Source organism: Lepidochelys olivacea, assembly GCF_965140295.1.
Source record: "Lepidochelys olivacea isolate rLepOli2 genome assembly, chromosome: 3".
NCBI classification, from domain to species: Eukaryota; Metazoa; Chordata; order Testudines; family Cheloniidae; genus Lepidochelys; species Lepidochelys olivacea.
The window spans coordinates 171,652,898-171,673,897 of NC_140413.1; the positions used below are offsets into that span (position 1 = coordinate 171,652,898).

Here is a 21,000-nt window from a genome sequence, read left to right on the forward strand (position 1 = left end):
AATAATTTCTTAGATATTTGTGAGTCTAAAACAGTGTGGTATCAGAAGGGGTCATAATATCTTATCTTATCTTTGGTCTCTAAGTATCCTAATTATTTTTGTTTGTTAGAAAAGTCCATAATTTTTAGTTGAGGGACTCCTTACTGCTTCATTTAAAGCATGTAACAATATCTTTGAACCAGCAGTTTTTTATGAAGCCTAAAAGTTGATTCCTTTGTCTAATTAGCTCCCCTGAGGAAACCCTCTATTATTGTTTCAATAGCTAATAGTTTAGTTACAGAGGCCTTTGTGAGTGACTGAAAACGTAAAAGGGAAATATCCATTCTTGCATGACCTATAATCCATTTTAGCCATTTTGTTCTTCTTGGATATCAAACCAGGAGGAAAGAATGAACATAATAATTCAGAAGTTGATATTTTTTTATACCCGAAGAATACTTGTATTGTTGCATCCTCAGTGCAATCTGCAGGAGTTTATCAGGGATAATGTATGACAGTTAATGCCATTTTATTCATAGCAGAGTAGAAAATGATACACTATCATCTAGGATGTCTGGAGACATTCAACGCTTTCAATTCAGATATTCTTTCATAAGAAATAAAGCCTAGTAGGGTTGCTAGTTAAGCAGACCGTTCTTTGAGCAAAAGATGATCTCCTTTTAAAAACCAAAACCTTTCAAATGTTGTTCAGATTCTAATGGACAAAAACCCTAACAACACAGGCGTAGGATAATGCAACCAATTCACCCCTTTGATAATGACATCAAAGTGTCTTAGCCAATTAATTTATTGGTCATCAGAGTGTGTTCCGTAAGCATGCAGTGGCTGTTTCAACTTCACTAATAGAGCATGATCTCCTCCTTTCCTAGAATCAAGAAAATATAAATCCATTGATTGTTATCCTGTGACTATGTACCATTCCTCTGGGAGTAAGGGGGGCAGGATGGTGGGTAGGTCAGAAAGCACTATAGCTCCACACTGGGATGGCAAGAGTTAACAGAAGTGACAGGAAGCAGCTGGAGCCTGTCAATCTTCTGGGGGCATTTATGAGGAAAAGGAAGTCAGAGGGTGCTGGGAGTGGGTGAGCAGTCCTGTGTGTCCCGAGCACAGCAGAGGTTTGCTTCTGACCAAGGAGATGCCACCAACCTGATTTCAAGTCTACTATAAGTTTAAGGCTGTTTGCTTGCAGCTTGCCTGTTTTTTTTATTTTTTATTATTATTGTTCTGCTCTGAGGATAAAAGAGCAAAGGGCTGTGTTTGTGCCCTGCCCTCTTCCCTTTGGAAAAAGGGAAGATTTCCAAAGGACTATGGGTGTAGGAAAACTAACAAAGAACTTACTGTCTTTTCCATTGGCTTTGAAAAGGCAGGAGAAGGAAGTCTTGGGAAGCCAGGAATGTTTGGGAGAATTAAATGCAATGGCTGGCTGGGCTGAAACTGGGATTCCAGAAAGTAGGGAGGATTGGGGACCCTGTCTCTCCCCATGCTCTTCCATGTACAAATCCCGTATGGCATCCATCAGCACTAAATGGGTTTTGTACAACATCCGTGTGGAAAACCTCATCAGCACTAGTAACATTATTTACCCAAAGCTGCTTTATATGTTTTCCTGGTTTCATATATCCTGGAGTCCCTGATGTAGATGACTGTTCCTGCAGGAGACCAGTTACCCTGAAATTAGCCATGGTGAAAATTGGAAGGATCCTATGATCCAGAAAGGGTTCTATGCCAATTCCAAATTGTTGTTGTTAGCCCTGATGAGGTTTAGTGCTGTATTACTTGAGCAATGACTCTTTATGGTCAGTAGGGAAAAGTATGCTGCTGTTTTCTGGAGCTGAAGAACACAGCTGTACTCTGCTTTCTTTTAGAGAATGGCTTCAGCTATCATTTGCAGGAGAGGGAAGCAAAGCATCTCATTTCCCAAACCTTCTGGAAAAGAGCACCGTGTCCAAAATCCTGGCTTTATGTGATGAAGCAGGATTTTTTTGTAATAATTTTATGAATCCTATTTGTGCCTCAGTGTCCCCTATGTGCTGCATTGTTACCCAGTGGGTGGAAGGGGACTGCTTTTAGGGCAGGCCTGGACACAGAGATGTGGGGTGTGCCTAGCTGTGTCTGGGCCTTAGTCTCCATATCAATGGAGTATCTGAGAAGACAATGGGAAATCCATTCACCAGGATGTTGACACCTAGCAACTGATGAGGTAGAGGGATATGGACTTCTCAGCCTGTCATAAATGTAAAGGGAAGGGTAAACCCCTTTAAAATCCCTCCTGGCCAGAGGAAAAATCCTCTCACCTGTAAAGGGTTAAGAAGCTAAAGGTAACCTTGCTGGCACCTGACCAAAATGACCAATGAGGAGACAAGATACTTTCAAAAGCTGGGAGGAGGGAGAGAAACAAAGGGTCTGTCTTTTGGTATGCTGCTTTGCCAGGGATAGAACAGGAATGGAGTCTTAGAACTTTTAGTAAGTAATCTAGCTAGGTATGTATTAGATTATGATTTCTTTAAATGGCTGAGAAAAGAATTGTGCTGAATAGAATGACTATTTCTGTCTGTGCGTCTTTTTTGTAACTTAAGGTTTTGCCTAGAGGGATTCTCTGTTTTGAATCTAATTACCCTGTAAGGTACCTACCATCCTGATTTTACAGGGGTGATTCCTTTACTCCTATTTACTTCTATTTCTATTAAGTCTTCTTGTAAGAAAACTGAATGCTTTTTCATTGTTCTCAGATCCAAGGGTTTGGGTCTGTGGTCACCTATGCAAATTGGTGAGGATTTTTACCAAACCTTTCCCAGGCAGTGGGGTGCAAGGGTTGGGAGGATTTTGGGGGGGAAAGATGTTTTCCAGTAAACCCAGTTAGAGTTTGGTGGTGGCAGTGGTTAATCCAAGGACAAAGGATAAAATTAATTTGTACCTTGGGGAAGTTTTAACCTAAGGTGGTAAAAGTAAGCTTAGGAGGTTTTGGTCCCCACATCTATACCCTAGAGTTCAGAGTGCGGGAGGAACCTTGACACAGCCTCTCCTTAGGAAAGCTGAACAACAATCCCAACTCAAGAGCAAAGGACTGAAGAGGTATGAGTTGGGGGTTAGGAGCTGGCTGCTGGAAGGTGTCGGTGCTGTCACCTGGAGTCTAAACAAGGAGGCCAGATTGGAAGAGCTTGAGCCAAGAGGTTCACTGCAGCTCGGCTGGGCTTTGGGCTAACCAGAGTGGACTATGCTTGAACCTTCAGTTCCCTATACTACCCCAAGGAATTCCTATGCTGCGCTCCAGTTAATAAATATACTCTAGTGTTTTGGCAACACTGAGTGAGTTTCTCTGCAATTACTGGGTGAGGTGCATTACTTCCTGACGAGTGTACTCCATCAGGAGTCTGGCTCAATTGGATTTGCTGAATTGAGCTCATGGTGTGAAGTAGGAGTGCAGAAGGCCCAGCGGTCCATGTAATGAGGCCAAGTGGCTTACCCTGGAGGAAGAGTGAGACCCCTCGGGGGTCTGGCACCATGAAGGGGTTCCTGCTAGAGACTTCTCCAAAGCCGAGTGTGTAGCCCATAATCGTGTGGATCTGTGATGTCTTGTAGCAAAGGGGAAGCTTATGCCAAGGCTCCCAGTTATCCTCTCTAAGGGTGCTTTGGGGGAATCATAGAAATAGTGTGTTTTGCTCAGTTTGTTTTTATTCAGGAATGGATGTACTGCTGTATTTCCTCTGGGAGTAGAGCAATAAAGAAACAGTAATAAGGAGCTTCTGCTCTTGACATAATGAGTCTTCCTTTTGTGAATGACATTGTATAATTATTAGTTCACTGTCGTGTGTGTGTGATTAACCAGATTACTGTCAGCTCTAAGTACTTTCTGGAATTATTACCTGCAATGGACATACAGTAAATTTGTTTGGTGGAGAATTTCTTATTAATATGTTATTGTGATTGTTAATGTTCTTTTAAATGGAATAAATGGGTTCTAATCTATAGGTCATATCTTCTAAGGGACCTCTGCTCTATTTCCAAATTTGCATGCATGAAATTGTGTACCTGGACTTTTGTGGACCAACTTTTAGGTGCCTAGGATTTCACACATGCAAAAATAGTGGCTGTATTCATTGCGTTTGTACAATTTTGTTTGTATACCTACATCTGAATGTTTGCATGTGAAGAATCCTAGATGCCCTGTATTGAACACGAACACACACACATGGAGTTTTAGGCACATAGATTGGGAGATTGCGTCTTTACTATGCCAAAATCTTATAATATTTAAACACAGTACCACCAAATGGATACTTATTAAATTTCGCTTTTAAAAAAACAACCACCTTAGTTGGTTTCTTGACTGTCAGGCTGACTGTATCCAGCTGGATGTGTTAAGCAAAGGTTGCAGAAAATTAATTTATTTAGCTCACTTTTAAGAGATCAGTGATCTTAGAAGTTAGTAGACAGCTTACTAAAGTTCAGCTGCTTCCTTAATAACTTAAATTCCCAGTCAAGCAAGCAGGGATCAGATTGGGAAACTAAAATGTGGTGGTACTCTTCTGATCTCTGCCCATGTGAGACATTAGATTGAGATGCCATTCACAGTAGATTGTGCAGATGTAAAAAATATTGTTGTGCAGGTTTCTAAGCCCTGGCTTAATGGGGTTTGAATATACCCATGGGCTCTGATAGGCTTCATGGGCTTGGCTCCTTCTTGATTAGGGAAAATAAGTGGGGGCAGCTTTCAAATTCCCCCCCAATATCCTCCGAATCAGACACCACTTGCAGTAAATTGTGCAGATCTGTGATCTTCCCTCTCCTTTCTTACACGATCACTGAAATAATATTAAGGTCAGCATAGTTAACTGTCTTCACTGAGATGAAGGTGGTAGTTCACAGCTGTGAACTATTTTCCAGGCACTCTGTAGACTCTCAAAGGGTATGTCTGCATAGCAAAAGCTGTGCATAGGCTAGTCTAATCGAATGATCTTGAATCCAGATAGTGCTGGAAACAGTAGCAGTGAAGACTATGCAATGTGGGCTTCAGAGTGGGCTAGCCAGCAGTATGTGTACCCAGGGTCCAGGCTGGGATTTGGGTTCGTAGAACCTGTCTCTGCATTAATTACTCTTGATTCTCATTTTTGAGGTTTACTTCAACCATAACAGGTGGAGACTGACTTAGAGCTGAATTTCTGGAGAACAAAAATAATAGTTTCAGAGAGGTGCTGCTGCACAGCAGCTGAGTCTGAATCCTGCTGGCAAGTGATTCTGCATGTGGGATCCCTGCTCCGTTCAGAGCCATTTGCCAGACTGTGGCCTAAATCATTATATCATATATGTAGGGATGTGTGATTTTACTGTCTATTCTTGAGATTCAGCATTTATTAAGAAATGGCAAAACTAAACTGAGACTTCATCTATTATGACATAGTCAATTATTGGTGATTTGTATTTTCTACTGTTAGGGCTTGTCTGCATGAAAGATTTTTGTACCAATGTAGCAACACTGAGGTAGTAATTACACCCAATGCAGCCTCCTAATATAGTTGTGATTGTGATGGGGGCCCCCAGGGTACAACCTAGACTGTGGGACCGTTGAGCCCTTTTCCCCACCAACCTGAGGTATCCCTCTCTCTCTCACACTGTGATGCCCTGTCAAGCCACAAACCTCTGGCAGGTACTGCACTTACACAGACATCCACAGGCAGGGACACACCCCACTGAGTTACATTAAGGCTTTCCCCAGCCGCTCATGAATCAATAATAGGATCCAGCCAACTTCCCCCACCAGTCTTGCACCCCAGAACTGTACTGTCTTGCACTGGTCAGAAGCCTGGATAGAAGGTAGATTTTAAGTGGTTATAAGTAGGAGGCATGGAAATCAGAATTGGTTACTTTAGAAACAAAAATAAATTTGCAGTCTGAGTTCTACAAACTAGACAGGATTTGAATCAAGCAATGTTTCAACCTGACAAATGGTATGATCAGGTCACAGATCCTCAATACACAGGCTGGAACTTTCCAGTCCTGGACCACTCTCTCCCAGTTCAAAGTCTTTGTCCTCCAGCGTCCAGACTGTTTCCGGTGTTGAGTTGTGGGACAAGTGAGGCCAAAAATGGTGATGTCACTTCCTCGCTTTTATAGTTTCTTCCAGCTTGCTGGAAGGACTTTTTGCTGTGATGTGGGGGTCCGCCCCATTGGTCAAGCAGTCTCCATTGTCTACATGTTCTCTCTGGGGGCTTGGCTACACTTGTGAGTTAGTGCAATAAAGGAGCCCCAGGCGCACTAGCTCACTACCTGTCCACACTGGCAGGGCACGTAGAGCGCTCTGACTCTGTGGCTACAGCACTGCTGGTACTCCACCTCGGCGAGTGGAATAACGTTTGCTGCGCCCTTGCTGGAGCGCCGCGGCACCAGTGTGAATGAGGTGTTGCTTTATTGTGCCCTGCTCAGCCTCTGGAAACTTCCCATAATCCCCTTAAGTCAAGTGGCCACTCGTGTCATTGTCATTGTTTGGAATCGGCTGTAGGAATGTGGAAATGCCCTTTGAAAGCTCCGTTTCTGACACCCAGCTGCTTATCTGCCCCGAGACAAAGCAAACTATTAGTGTGGAATGCTGTGTGTGAGAGAGAGAGGTGCGGAGGGGGAGGTGGGTTTGCTGCTGTCTGAACTTACAAGACAACATGCTGACATGGTCTCAGCTCCCCCCAAACCCACTCTCTCTCCCCTCACATACACACAACACACTCCCTATCACACTCCACCCTACCCCCCCCCCATTTGAAAAGCATATTGCAGCCGCTTGCATGCTGGGATAGCTGCCCCTAATGCACTGCTCCCAATGCCACTGCAAGTGCCGCAAATGTGGCAATGCCAGTGCGCTTGAAGCTGTCGGTATGGACAGACTGCAGCGCTTTCCCTACTGCACTCTACAAAGGCTGGTTTAACTCAAATCACTCTACATCTGCAAGTGTAGCCATGCCCTGAGAAGTCCCCATTGTATACAGTTACTAGGATAGTGGATTCTTTCCTTGATGGGTGTTAATGAACCATTAACTGCTGTTTGGCTACTCCATTGTTGTATCTGAAAGGCTGGTTGTAGGTGTGTGATGGGGTCCCTGGGGTGTCACTGGGATTTTGGGACCACTGAGCCCTCTGTCCCACCATCCGGGGGTATCCCTCCCTCTCAGTGATGCTGTGTCAAGCCACAAACCTTTGGCTGGTTCCATACTTACACAGACATCCACAGGCAGGGACACAGCCAACTAAGTTACAATGAATGCTTTCCCAGCCACTCACGAACTAACAATAGGTTTCAGCCAGTTCCCCCCCAGATCGCCCGGTTTGATTATAAAAGGTCAGAGATAGTTACCAAAGAAAATAAAAGGTAAGTGCCCAGTCTAAATCTTAAATCTTATTACAGTAGGCAATATTTGGGTCAAGCAGTTTTTCTCACTCCACTGGATGTTGCAGGTAGGTTATAGTTCTTAATACACAGCTTCCCTGTTAGTCCTGGGACCAGTCTCTTCAGTTCAGGTCTTTGTCTTCCCAGTGTTCTTGTTGCTTCTGCATAGGTGGGGAAGGAGAAAGGCTAAGTGGTAATGTCACTTCCCCTCTTTTATAGTTTCTTCTATCTTGCTGGAAAGATCTATGCTCGTGACATGGGGGTCTGCCCGCATTGGTCAAGCAGCCTCCATTGTCTACATGCTCTCTCTGAGAAGTCTTTTGTTATGGTCTTTGGGAGTGTGGATTCCCTTTAATGGGCCATCAGCCCATCTGGCTACTCCATTGTTGTACCTGAAAGGCTGGTTGTGGGTGTTCCTGACCTCGCAACATATTTCAGTAATGAACACACAGCAAAATTTCATAACGTCGCATACAGTGATAGCACATACAATCCAACAGGATATTAATGTTCAACGGATCAAAACTTTTAAAATAATACCTCACAAGCCATGCTTTGTACAAAACATATCAATTATATGACAGTGGTGAATATGGGGGTTCCAGGGTACTGCTTTGAGGTACAGTGTCAGAGTAATACACTAGTGTAAAGGATGGCTTTCACTGTTTGAAAAAGTGAAGAAATTCCTAATGTTGATGGGAGGCTCTTTGTTGCCAAATACATCACAATTCTTATTCTAGCATAGTAAGAGCAGCTGTAGATTTATTTTGTGTACAATAACTTTGAAACGACGGTTAGGTCAATATGCCTTTGCAACTGTTTTTTCTTTCTTTCTTTCTTTTTAACAGCAGATATCTATAAAGTCACCATTCAATACTTATACTGAATTTATTTCACTACAAGGGTACAGATGTTTTAATATGCTGATTATGAATTTGGAACTGAATGCTGTTGACTTTGAAGTCTTTACTTAATTGCTGTAACATAAATATGTAAAGCTCTTAATGCAAATAGAAAACATGAAACAAAACAATAGTTTTCTTTACACTGGAGAAAGAGTGAGAGAGAATCTCTCAAATCTGTAATGGACTCTTAATGGTTACCTAATGATTGGGTGACCATAGGCTGTAATCAAAACTTTATTACTTTTGATCTGACATGCTCACTTCTGGTGTTATTTAGTACAGGTACAATTTACAGTAAAACTTCATTATAATCTCATTCATCAAAGGTGACATTGAATCATTTTGAAATTACTATCATGTATTTCAGAATAATGGCTTCTGTTGATACTTTCCTATTAGATCCCTCATGTTGAATGCCAGAATACATGCATGATCCCCTATGAATAAAAAAAAAATCATAGATCAGAAGTGAAATGGTATAATATGTCTGTTTTCTTTTGTATGATGTCTCCATCAGCATTCTAAGCAAGCAAAACCCTTGTTCATTCAACAGAATAAGGAGTGAGGACTTATATACAAGAATATAGTAGTAAATGGCATTTATAAACAAGGGTCATAGACAGTAACAACATTTTATTGTATTTTCATGGATTACTTATGAACTTCCAAAACAGTCCGCCCCCAATAGAATACAACTTACTGAATTTATCCAGGCTTCTTATTTAAAGGGAAGCAGTCATTTTGAAATCTAGTTAGATAAATGAATTCAGAAAGTTTAAGTAGTTTAAATTACTGCACCTGCTCCTTAATACTCCTGCCAAGATTTGCCATTCTAAAATATTTTTACATTTCAAAATATACTTTTCTCTCCCCATTGCAAATGAATTAAAGCTAATTTTTAAGAGGATCTAAACATGAAGTGTTCAGTGGCATGGGAATTTCTCTTCAAAGAATAGAAAGTAGAGTAGTCAGGTAAATTTTACAAAAAGTGACATTTTTTTTTTAATGATAGAAGTCCACAGAGGATTAGACTATACGTGCTCTGGGAGTTTGCCATTTATGAAACTGCTTCCGAAATTTTATTACTTTTAATTTGATATGCATTCATTGAAAAAATAGCCTCTTTCTTAACACTGTATTTTAGAAAAGCTCATACCAAAGAAATCTGTGTTACTAGATAATATTATGTGCAAAACAAAATCATGAGTGTAGCATCAGACTTCTAAAATACTAATTTGATTTCTTTTCCACAGTATTTCACATTTTGATATAAAAAGCAAACCTACAGTAGATCACTGTAGAAGTATAAAAGTCATATTAGGATAGCTAGTACAATGAGAATGTGATGTTTTATATTCACAGCTGAATTAATAGTTTAAAAGGTTTTAATGATTTTTAGACTCTATTCTTTTCGGAATGCACAGACACAAATATAACTCTCACTAATACTAACAGGATTGATGTACATGCGTCAAGGAAAGAATACACTCCAGAGATTAATCCTGTAAACACATCTCAACAATGGGAAAACTTCTCTTTTAAATCCCACACAGCCGCAATAATAGCATGAAAAAATCCCTGAAAATACATGGAAGAGAGAACCATATTGACTGGATTTTTTTTGGCTTGAACTGCAGTTGTACAAATACAGTTTAATGTAGACAGAAAATTGATGATGGGTGACTATTCAGGTCTCCTGTTGTGAAATAAAATAACTATAGAGTATGCACATTCAAATACACATAATTTAATGGAGAATTAATATGATAGTCTGCCTTCTTCTGGATGAAGAGACATAGTAGCTAATTTGCTTTCCTTATCAGTGGAATGGGTTAAAAACTTCAGCAGTTTCAGGATTTATGTAAAGAACCCTTACAAGTTTTCTGATGGGCTTTCTCATATCCAAGGCACCTGTAGCATTTCTTGTCCCAAATTTCCTATTTATGCATGGCTTCTGTTTTCTTGGAGTACACTTCTGTGATTATGACTTAGGACTCTAAATGAGAGGAGAGTTTTGTGGTGGTAATTCCAGACATTGCTTTTATCAAACAATATATGAAGCAATTAGGGTTGCAAACTTTCTCATTGCAGAAAACCGAACGCCCCTGCCCCACCACTTCTATGAGGCCCCGCCCCCACTCACTCCATCCCCCCTCCCTCTGGTTGCTCGCTGTCCCCTATCCTAGCTCACTCGCTCATTTTCACAGGGCTGGGGAAGGGATTGGGGTATGTTAGGGTGTGAGGGGTCTGTCTTCAAGTGTGAGCTCTGGTGTGGGGCCGGGGATGAGGGTTTTCAGGTGCATGAAGGGGTTTCGGGCTGGTTTGTGGGGCCGAGGGGTTCAGGGTGTGGGAGGGGGCTATGCGCTGGGGCAGGGGGTTGGGGTGTGGAAGGGGTGAGGGCTCTGGATGGGGGTATGGGCTCTGGGTCGGGCCGAGCGGTTTGGAATGTGGGAGAGGACTCCGGGCTGAGGCAGGGGGTTTGGGATGTGGGCTCCAGGCAGTGCTGACTTCATGCAGCTCCTGGGAAGCAGCCATGTGTCCCTCCAGCTCCTAGGTGGATTGCAGCCAGGGGGCTGAGTCCGCTGCCCCTCCCCACAGGCCAATGGGAGCTGCGGAGCTGGTGCTTGGGGCGGTGCCTGTGGGCAGGGGCAATGTGCGAAGCCTCCCTGGCTGTCCCTCCACCTAGGAATTGGACCTGCCAGCCACTTCCTGGGAGCCGCTTGGAGCCAGGCAGGGAGTCTGTCAGCTCCACTGCACCACCAACCGGACTTTTAACAGCCCGGTCAGCAGTGCTGACCGGAGCCACCAGCATCCCTTTTTGATTGAGCGTTTCAGTCGAAAACTGGACACCTGGCAACCCTATATTAATCTAAGTCTGCGGCTTAGTGAACTCTTTTCCCTCTCCCCTTTCTGGTTTTCAGTTTATCAACATCCTAATGCAGCTTTTATTTTATAACAAGTATAAGTTCATTTGGATTATGTGGTCACCATTTTCAAAACACAGATATGGTGCTTTGCTGAGACTTATCTGAGTTTGTTCAAGAAACAAACGACCCCCAGAAAGCTTCAGCCAGGCTTTGCATTTTGATGTGCTGAACAGACACATTTCCCTATCTCCTCTGGCACCGACCCAAGAAAATATCCTCTTCTTGAAGTGACTGGAGCTTTGTTGACACTAGAGAGGATAAATCCTCCATATCCAGGCAGTAAAATAGTGGATCATATGCCATTCTGAGGGGGAAAAAATGTTTATCACGTTTGTTTTTTGCTGGTTCCACTTTCTGGTATTTTACAGGGTGTGTTTTGTTTTGTTTACTATTTTTTGCAGTACAAAAAGTAATTTTCACACTAGAAATAGCATTTCCTGACTACAAGTAACGTTTATAGCTAGTGGAAAAATAGGCAAGATCTCAGTTCAAAAAGAAAGTTGGGGAAGAGCAATGCGATACCTCCTGGAGAAGTTTTTATGTGTTTGTGTATTTTCTTTGGGTAAAAATCTCTTGTGGTTAAATATCTGGCAGAATAAACATTATTTTCAGAATTTATCATTTTTTCTGTGGTTTACCCAACAAATGGGGTTCTGGTCCAGGACTATAGTAATTTAATGTCTAAATCTGCAAATGCTTGTACAGTTTATGCATATGGTTAGTCCGCTTGCAGTCAAGTCCATACATGTAACGTTAAGCACGTGTGTGTGTGTGTATATTTGCAGGATCTGGGCCTCATTAAGTATCAAATGAAATATAGACGGATACTAATAGAGAAGCTATGTTGTCTAGTGATTAGAAGGTGGAGTGGAAAGGCCACAGATTCCCACTGAAATGTCGACATATCTTGTGAGCTCTAAACCAATCCTCTAATTAAAGACTGGATGCCTTAAGGTATGGGTTAGAGAGAATAAAATCTCACACAGAACCCTACTCTCCTCCATCATCCAACCATAGGTGGGACACACCACTCTGCCCTGTTTACCTTTCCTAAATTGGTTAGAGACACAGAAGTCCAGATACAAGCTGCAGATCAGCCTTTTCTGTATCTTCCTGGAACATACTGGTAACAGCCTCCTACTCACAACTATCAGGTGGAAGCCTCTGGTATCTGGTGTGGCAAGAGGTTGGGTGCAGGTTATATCACTGTACAACAATATACTATATTGCCGTACTTTGAATAATCAACAAAGTGCTTAATTTATTTTGTGTGGCAGCTACCAGTATTCTCCTATCAGAAAGGAGGGGATAATGGGCATAATTTTTTACTATTTTTGGGACTTAGACTTTTTTTTAGGGCTGTCAAGCAATTAAAAATATTTATTGCGATTAATCACGCTGTTAAACAATAATTGAATACCATTTATTTAAATATTTTTGGATGTTTTCTACATATATTTTTCAATTACAACACAGAATACAAAGTGTACAGTGCTCACATTATATTTTTATTACAAATATTTGCACTGTAAAAAACAGAATAAATAGCATTTTTCAATTCATCTAATACAAGTACTGTAGTGCAATCAGCTTTCATGATAAAGAGAACTTTAAAAAGTACAAAAAAAACTGCATTCAAAAATAAAACGTAAAACTTCAGAGCCTGCAAGTCCACTCAGTCCTACTTCTTGTTCAGCCAATTGCTAAGACAAACAAGTTTGTTTACATTTGCAGGAGATAATGTTGCCCGTTTCAGGTGACACTGTAAACAAAGTGAGAACAGGCGTTTGCATGGCACTGTTATATCTTGCAATGCCGGCTATTTATGTGCCAGATGCGCTAAAGATTCATATGTCCCTTCATGCTTCAATCACCATTCCAGAAGACATGCGTCCATGCTGATGACGGGTTCTGCTCGATAATGATCCAAAGCTGAGCGGACAGACGCATGTTCCTTTTCATCATTTGAGTCAGATGCCACCAGCAGAAGGTTGTTTTTCTTTTTGGTGGTTCAGGTTCTCTAGTTTCCGCATTGGAGTGTTTCTCTTTTAAGACTTCTGAAAGCATGCTCTACATCTCATCCCTCTCAGATTTTGGAAGGCTCTTCAGATTCTTAAACCCTTGGTCAAGTGATGTAGCTATCTTTAGAAATCTCACATTGGTACCTTCTTTGCATTTTGTCAAATCTGCAGTGAAAGTGTTCTTAAAACGAACAACATGTGCTGGGTCATCATCTGAGACTGCTATAACATGAAATACGTAGTAGAATGTGAGTAAAACAGAGCAGAAGACATACAATTCTCCCCCAGGGAATTGAGTCACAAATTTAACTAACACATTATTTTTTTTAATGAGCATCATCAGCATGGAAGCATATCCTCTGGAATGGTGGCCGAAGCATGAAGGGACATATGAATGTTTGGCATATGTGGCACATAAATACCTTGCAATGCCGGCTATAAAAGTACCATGTGAATGCCTGTTCTCACTTACAGGTGACATTGTAAATAAGAAGTGGGCAGCATTATCTCCCTTAAATGTAAACTAACTTGTTTGTCTTGGCGATTGGCTGAACAAGAAGTAGGCCTGAGTGGATTTGTAGGTTCTAAAGTTTTACATTGTTTTGTTTTTGAGTGCAGATATGTAACAAAAACCCAAAACCTCTATCTTTGTAAGTTGCACTTTCATGATAAAGAACTTGCACTACAGTACTTCTAGGAGGTAAATCGAAAAATACTTTTGTTTGCACTTTTTATAGTGCAAATATTTATAATAAAAATAATACAAAGTGAGCACTATACACTTTGTATTCTGTGTTTTAACTGAAATCAATATATTCGAAAATGTAGAAAAGCATCCAAAAATATTTAATAAATTTCCATTGATATTCTATTGTTTAACAGTGCGATTAAAACTGCAATTAATTGCAATTAATTTTTGAGTTAATCACGATTAATCGATGACTCTAATTTTTTTAAATTATGATGTACTAATTTTGTGATTAACAAACATCTGTTTTATCATTAAATCTGAGTTCCTGACTTCTAAGCTTTTTTAATAACTACTGTACACTATTTAAGTAGTGTTTTTAAATTAAAATGTATGGTACTTATAACCTGCTCCAAATATTCTAGGCACTTTGTACACACGTAACAAGACATTTCCCTTCCAGAGAGTTTACAATCTGAATAGAAAGACTTCCGATCAAAAGTTGCAACACATCAGTTCAGCTCCTTGTACCCCACCTTTGACCCACTAATGTGTGCTCAACATTGTTTCCACAATTCCATTAGACCTTTATTTACTCAATCAACAGACTTTGTACTGCCATATAAATAGTTTCAAATGGTGAAAAATGGAAAAATCAAATATATGTACCACTGTATCTGTAACTAGTTTACAAGACTACTCAAGAATATATTCTTTTTCCTTTAGGGGAAATAAAAGTATCATAGTAAATTTTTTTTTTTTTCAGAAGTAGCATTCATTTTTATTTGAAACTCCTCCTCCCTCCTTTCCTCTCCACCCCCCCCCCCCGGTTTTCTAAACTGGAATAATTTTTCACCAAATATTTTTGCTACAGTGTTATGATAAACATGAGAAAGTCAATTGTAATTGACATTGTAACTGTCACTTTAACACCATTTAGTAGGACGAAAGCATGTGCAGATAATTTAAAAAAAAAATTCGTATATTACTTGTGAATCAATATGGCTTACTGGTTTTTAATGGTTATTAAAGGTAACTTCCTGAAGTTTCTGAAGGTTCTTTAAAAACAATGGGTCTTCTAAAAAAAAAATAGTCAGAAGCTATGATATGAGGGAGTAAATCCTCATTTAAACAAAAATAACTAATGTTGTAAGAACAGTGGTGAAAATTTGTGAAAGGTATATTTAAGTCTGCAATATCTAAAACAGATCTATAGTATAAATGAACTTTACTTTAGATTTTCAGTGCTATCTGATAGTAGTATGTATGTAACCCACACAATGATGAGTTGTGTTAGAATATTTTTGGTCATTCTGAACAAACTATACGATACATGTGACCTAAACTGGCATAAGCAGAGAGGGCTAGGTTGTGGAGCCCTTACTCATGTGAGTAAATGCTCACCAATGTGAGTTGTCTCACTGATTTTTGAATAATCTAGCCCAGAGTTGGTTAAGCAACTTAACTATACTGCAAAGGGTTAACTATCACGACCAATTCGGTTCAATACAGCACCTGGCAACAATCCTCATATACGCTAGGCAAATTGACTAGCTGCTCACCTGAGAGAGCTTCGAATCTGCAATGTGAACAATATTGCTCATATATTTAAAATTTCCTTCTTTGTATTTGTTTTGATGGTAAACAAAGCAATACAGTGTAGTTATTTACCTTTATCATCCTAGCTGCAAACGCAAACTTGATGTCATTGGTGCTGCTGCCCTTGCTAAACTGAAAAGAAATCCATGCACAGTTGTCTTTTCTTTGATCTTTGCAGTTAATTCGTTATTACTTAGTCACAGTATTTTTATATTCTTTTAGCTGTAGGTTCTGTGTCACGTTGGTCACACATGAAGCATGTTTTTATAAATTAAGGCTTAGTTTAGAATAAAGAGGTATGCGAGAAAGGAGAGAATTTAACAATTATTGAATGTAAAGTTTATTCCTTTGGTCTGGTCTAAACATGAAGTTGCACATGTTTAACTAAACCAGTTTAGTTAAATTGATGCAACTTCATGTGTAGATGCTGTTGTATTGGTTTAAACCTTGCTTGGGGATGGTTGTTATAGTAATGTTATGTTATAAGTTGTAATTTCATGTATCTATTTATGAGGCTGAAAATGTGTCCTCATGGCTTAAAACAAGCCCAGGCAAAACTCTCCAGGAACACAGGGGCAGTTCACACCTCATCGGGGCATGTGACAAAGGACACTGGCCTGGGCAGCAACAAAGGATCTGTTGGACTCTCAAGTGAGTGACACCCCTTTCCCTTGGTCAGTTAGGGACTACAATGAGGTAATGCTCACCTGACCCTGAAGGGGGGGGCAAAGCCAACAGGGAAGAAAGAACATGATAAAAGGGAGAGACTTTGCCATGCTCTTCGTCTCTCTCTCACCTCCATCTACAGACCACCAAGTGACTGAAGTGCTGATCAAAGGGGAGAGCCTGGCTGAAGGACAACCAGCCAGCCTGTGGTGAGAAGCATCTAAGTTTGTAAGGGCTCTGAAAATGTTAAGATCAGCTTTTATTTTGCTTTTATTTCATTTCACTTCACCAAATCTGCCTTCTGGTGCTTTGACTTATAATCACGTAAAATCTATTTTTTGTAGTTAATAAATATTTGTTTATTCTATCTGAAGCAGTGCGTTTGGTTTGAAGCAAGTCAGAGACTCCCCTTGGGATAACAAGCCCAGTACATATCCGTTTCTTTGTTAAATTGATGAACTCTCATAAGCTTGCAGCATCCAGCTGGCATAACTGGACACTGCAAGATGGAGGTTCCTAGGGTTGTTTCTGGATCGGGAGATGTCATAAACATACAGCTAAGTGTAGCCTAGAATTCCTTCTTACCTGTAGGGGGTTAAGAAGCTCAAATAACTGGGTTAGCACCTGACCGACAGGACCAATGGGGAAAGAAAATACTTTCAAATCTTGGGTGGGAGGGGGGGAGGTTTTGTTTGTGCTCTTTGTTTTGTGTGGGGACTCTCTCTTTGGACTGAGAGGGGCCAGACAGAAATCCATCTTCTCCAACCCATCCTAATCCAAGTCTCCAATATTGCAACCAGTATAGGTAAGCCAGGCAAGACGGGTTAGTTTATCTTTTGTTATGCTTGTGAATTTTGCCTGTGCTAAGTAGGAGGTTTATCCCTGGCTTTTGTAATTTTTGTTTTTTCTAGAGGGAAATCCTCTGTTTTGAATCTGATTGTCCTGTAAAATTACCTTCCATCCTGATTTTTACAAAGGTGCTTCTTTTACTTATTTTTTTCTTTATAATAAAGTTCTGTTTTTTAAGAATCTGATTGGGTTTTTAGTGTCCTACAAACCCAAGGGTCTGGTTTGTGCTCAGCTAGTTTATTTTTCAAGCCTCCCCAGGAAAGGGGGTGTAGGCTTGGGGGGATATTTTGTGGGAATAGGAACTCCAGGTGGTCCTTTCCCTGATACTTTGTCTAAATCACTTGGTGGTGGCAGCATACCTCAGTCCAAGGACAAATAGAGATTTGTGCCTTGGGGAAGTTTTTAACTTAAGCTGGTAGAAATAAGCTTAGGAGGCCTTTCATGCAGGTCCCTATGTCTGCACCCTAGAATTCAGAGTGGGGAGGGAACCCTGACAGGAGATATTGGCTAATGTCATTTGGTTGTACAATCTAAGCAGCTCAAATGCTAGAGGCTGTTCATGAACAGCCCAGGAGTGGGGGTTCTCACAGCAGAGCAGGGTAAGGCTGGCTCCCAGAGTCAAGGATTGGAATGACTTAGCAGATCACCGGTCCAGATAACATTGCAGGGGAATGTCACACACACACACACACCTATAGTTTTCAGAGTAACAGCCGTGTTAGTCTGTATTCGCAAAAAGAAAAGGAGTACTTGTGGCACCTTAGAGACTAACCAATTTATTTGAGCATAAGCTTTCGTGAGCTACAGCTCACTTCATGTAGCTCACGAAAGCTTATGCTCAAATAAATTGGTTAGTCTCTAAGGTTCCACAAGTCCTCCTTTTCTTTTTACACCTATAGTTGGATTTATATTTGTGTAGTTAAGGTTTTACATTTGAATGTGATTTAGAGGAATTGGGTAGTGTGCTTTTGTAGTTAATTATATGGTTGAAGTGCAAGGGAGTTGTGGGGAAAGAGGAGTCTGGGCTTGTCTACACACACAAGTTATACTGGTTTATCTTAAATTAGTTTAGTAAAAGTGGTGCAACTTTTTTTGTGAAGACTCATCGAATTTAAAACTTGTTTTATCAGTTATTCTTGTGCCTGCAAATTCACTGTGGCAAGATAAACTGATATAAAAGTGTCCATATGCAAACTTGCACTGGTTTAAATTTGTATAAAATCACACTTTTAATCCTGTACACCTTCGTGTGTAGTCATCCAGGTCAAAGAAAGCAATAATATGGGTAATATGATGTTATGGCATGTAAATGAAGATTCCCTTAACTGATGATCGTGTTGATGAGAAATAAATTAGATCAACCTCAACTCTAAGTTAGGCAATTTTTTGTCTGGGAATATACTGTATGTTAAGGCATTGAAATTAACCCTATATGTACTGTACCCTTATAAATGCTGTATGCTATATTTATGCAATATGGCCAAGTTGTGGTGGTTGTGGGATTCACAACTATGGGTGTCCATAGTTCTGTGCCTGTAAAATCTCAAGAAAAACATTGTAGTACCATTTCTTTTCTATTTATAACTACTAGTTGGTCATGATTTTGTTGATTGATTGTGTTGCCTTTGTTTTGCTACTTATATTTTACCACTTTGACCCATGATTCAATAAAGCTTTATTGAAGTAATTACTTGCTCCCATCTGCATTCTGCTAATATAGTCTTTTTTTGGGGGGAAGGATGGGTATAATGAAATTGGACTTCGCAAAAGCTTTTAGTCCCTGGATAACTTCTTTAAATTATGCGTTCAGACTGGCTGGTAAACTTAAACAGAGAATTTTAATTTCTCTGCTGTTTTTCAGACTGTGGATGAAATAAAAATACCCAAAGAATGCCAAGAGCTTGGACTTGTAAACAGAAGAAACTCTAAATAAATAAATAGAATTGTTGACTTTTTTTTTTTTTTTTATATATTTGAAGAGGAAAAGACTGTTTGGAACTTCATTGTATATTTTGCTCTTAGGATTTGTTAGCCGAAACAAATATCGCTTCTAACAATGATTCACCTTCACTGTAGTTGTCAAACTCATTGTGTGTTTGAAAGGTTAACCTTTGACACTTTTTCCCATTGTTGTTTTTCATCTTTAATTACTAACTTCATAAAGAAGATTATAATAAAATTTTGCATCTGAAGTAACTCAAGTTTCCCTGATATGCCTATCGGGAATCAGAGAAGAAGTTAGTATTATGAGGAGCCCTTGATCGTCATGTAAGAAATGTAACCGTGTGTAACAGACATGAAGACTTCTATAACAATTTTAAAATATCATTTGAATAGTGCAGTGTCTCCTGTACAATAGGTAAACTTTTGCTTTTTCTCTCTTGATTGTTAAAAGAAAAATGTGTCAATCCTTCATTCCCTTTCCTCTTTAATTGTTTTTCAGTAGCATAGAAATCTCTACAAATGTAAATTTTTAAGCTGACTTGACCTCTGGTACATTGTCTGAACAGTAAGATTCTACACAAATTAAATGGAGGAAGTAATTGCCATAGTAGTACTGTGGCAACAGCTCAGTATCAAGGTACCTCATGTGCGCTCAGTGGCAGCTTGGCTCTGTTATATTAGCTAGACCCTGTGAAAGGGTTATCGTCTTTAATGTTGGCGTATGTGGCATTGTGTGTGTTGGAGTGTCAGTGTCAGAACTGAGACACCTGCAGGCTCAGGTTCTTCAGGAGAAATTTGCTTTTAATTACTTTTGTCATATGTAACTAGGGGTGGGTGGTTTTACCTTTTCTGGTGAGGTCACAGAGATGTGTGGGGGTGGTGGCTGTAGGGAATGAGCTTCTTTCCTCTCACTTCCCTGCATATGCAGCCCACCCAATAGGGCAGACAGACGGATAGGTAGGGGAACTGGGATTCGATGGAGCTGGAATCACTTAAGGGAGTATTCTCCCCTGCCACTATGAGAAGAGCCACTAGGGAGCCAGAAGGGGATGAGGAGCAGATGCAGTAGGATAGCAATCTTGAATTTGGAGAGAATCATGATTCTACCATGAGAGAACATGCAGGCTTAAGAGTTTAGCATCCGTACTACATGGGTGGTTTGTAAAATATCCATGCTGCTTAGAAGAATAGATAAGATGGCCTCAGTATTTCCTTTAATTAACTACAGGGAACACGTGAGGAACCCTGCCAATACAGAGGCAGTGTTTGCTGAGTATTCTCAGGCAAGTTTTATAGCAGTAACTCAGGATTAGAGCGCTGCTTTGTATGATTTTTAATCCCACTACCGTCCTGCCCTGCAATACCTACTCCCACTCCCGCCAGTGGGATTTACCACGTGCCAAGCTGGTTCCAAAGTATTTTAGATTTATATAGGTTCAAAATATGGAGTAAACTGATAAAATACTTCATAAAGGCCTCTGCTTTTAAAGATTAAGTAAAAGGGCACACATCTTATAAAAGTCTTTAATCTTTTAAAGTGTTATATCAGTACTTATTATTGTTTTAATAAAACAAATTATTTTTATATTTAAAATTTATGCCCCTTTTTTCTTCTGTTCTGTTAAAACAGGGGTTGGCAATCTTTGGCACATGGCCCATCAGGGTAATCCCCTGTTGGGCCATGAGATATTTTGTTTAAGTTGACAGTCCACAGGCACGGCCCCCCGCAGCTCCCAGTGGCAGCAGTTCACTGTTTCCAGCCAATTGGAGCTGCGGGAAGCAGCGGCCAGCATGCCCCGGAGACCCACCACTTCCCGCAGCTCCCATTGGCCAGGAATGGCAAACTACAGCCACTGGTAGCTACATGGGTCTCTGCCTGCGGATGGTCAACATCAGCAAAATGTCTCGCGGTCCGACAGCGGATTACCCTGAATGGGCCATGGGCCAAAGATTGCCAACCCCTGTATTCGAGGGATACTGTCAACTTTTAAAACAGTGTCATCTGAAAATATTGTTAGATTATTATAAC

General features: G+C 40.4%; 1 protein-coding gene across 1 annotated transcript in view; it reads left to right on the top strand.

The window, feature by feature from the left end:
* MTA3 (metastasis associated 1 family member 3) overlaps positions 1-21,000 on the top strand; it is a 195,623-nt gene that overhangs the window by 13,671 nt on the left and 160,952 nt on the right. The window lies entirely within an intron of this gene.